Source organism: Polistes canadensis, unplaced genomic scaffold (genome assembly GCF_001313835.1).
Source record: "Polistes canadensis isolate GaletaPanama2010 unplaced genomic scaffold, ASM131383v1 scaffold_1336, whole genome shotgun sequence".
Lineage (NCBI taxonomy): Eukaryota > Metazoa > Arthropoda > Insecta > Hymenoptera > Vespidae > Polistes > Polistes canadensis.
Window position 1 is genome coordinate 1 of NW_014570882.1, and position 1,680 is coordinate 1,680.

Here is a 1,680-nt window from a genome sequence, read left to right on the forward strand (position 1 = left end):
AAATTGTTTTTATTTATACGTCTGTTCTTTATTTTGCAGGTCAAAGATTTGCAATGATTGAGCTTAAACTATTTGTAGCATTTATATTGTACAATTTTGAATTGGAACCGGTGGATGAACTAGATGATTTGTCATTTGCGTTAGATCTGACTTTGACCTCCTCTAAACCATTTCGAGTCAAATTTATACCAATTCTATAGGTATGTTTATTTATATTATCCTTTACAAAATAAAAAAAATTTAAATATAGTTGTAAAGATATTATGCGTAGATTATGAATATTTTTTGTTTTTGGTTAATGTTTATTTTTAAGTGATCGCATTAACAATGAATCCATTAGCGACCGTTTTCAATAAATTAAATCATACCGGTATTAAAAATATGAATATTTGATGATTAAACAATACATGCTTATTCGTTTTACAAAAAAAAATTCAGTAAATTTCATTCAGTAAATTTATCTCTTTAGAAAAGAATTATACTTTTTAGATGTGTTGTTAGTTTTATTGAAATTACTTCATAAGTCTTCTCTAATTCGGTGTTGATTTCTTTTTATAGTGTATTTGTTGCAGTAAAGTAGAATATCCTCGATTCTGTTTGGGGTATGGCAAGTTTCACATTTCAGTGGAATTTATCATCGACATTTTGGGCATCTCCTGGACACTCGATTTTATTTTTTGAAGTTTGGATTGGGCAAACATAATAACATAATTCATTTGATATTCCAGAAACTGGTAGGAACTTTTTTAATTATTATTTTTACATCTTCGAGATTGTTCCTAACATCTTCATTGATTGGAAGTTTGGCAGCCCGTTCAAGACTGCCAAATGAGTCAAATATCAAAATATTCTTAGATATTTTGTGGTTTTGTCAGGAGAGGAGGTTAACATGATTGGTGAATATTGTTAAAGCACAGAATAAACTTTTAAAAAAAATGTACTCTCTTTAACTGGGTAATATATTTTAATATTTAAAAAAGAAATACAATTTAATATTTTAAAAATATTTATATATCTATTTATAGAATATATATTTAAATAGAAAAACAATATATTGGTTTTTTTCTTACTTAGAATGAACTTTTATTTATGATGTATTTTCCATTTTGTTTGATGACCATTTGCCATCTTTCTGACAACTTGACAATTCCATTCTCGTAGAAAGTCTGATTTTTTTCGGCCAAAAACTGAAGTAAGTGCGATTTTACAGCGTCATCATCATTAAAAGTTTTACCACGGAGGGAATTGTCCAGAGATCGAAATAAGTGGTAATCTGATAGTGCAAGCTCAAGGCTATATGATGGGTGTAACATCAATTCTCAATCAATATTCATCAATTTTTTCCGAGTGGCCAAAGATGTGTGAGGCCTAGCATTGTCCTGGTGGAAAATGACACCTTTACGATTGACCAATTCTGGTCGCTTTTCCTTGACTGTTGCATTTAATGTGTCCAGTTGTCAGAATGTTGTCCAGAATTAATGGTTTGGTTCCTTGGAAGCAGCTCAAAATACACCGGACCTTTCCAATCCCACCAAATTGAGAGCAGAATCTTCTTTTGTGTGATATTTGCCTTTGAAGTGGTTTGCGATGACTCATCAGGCGTGCACCACGATCGTTTTCGATTGACATTGTTGTATGCAATCCACTTTTCGTCTCCAGTGATGATTCGTTTTAAAAACG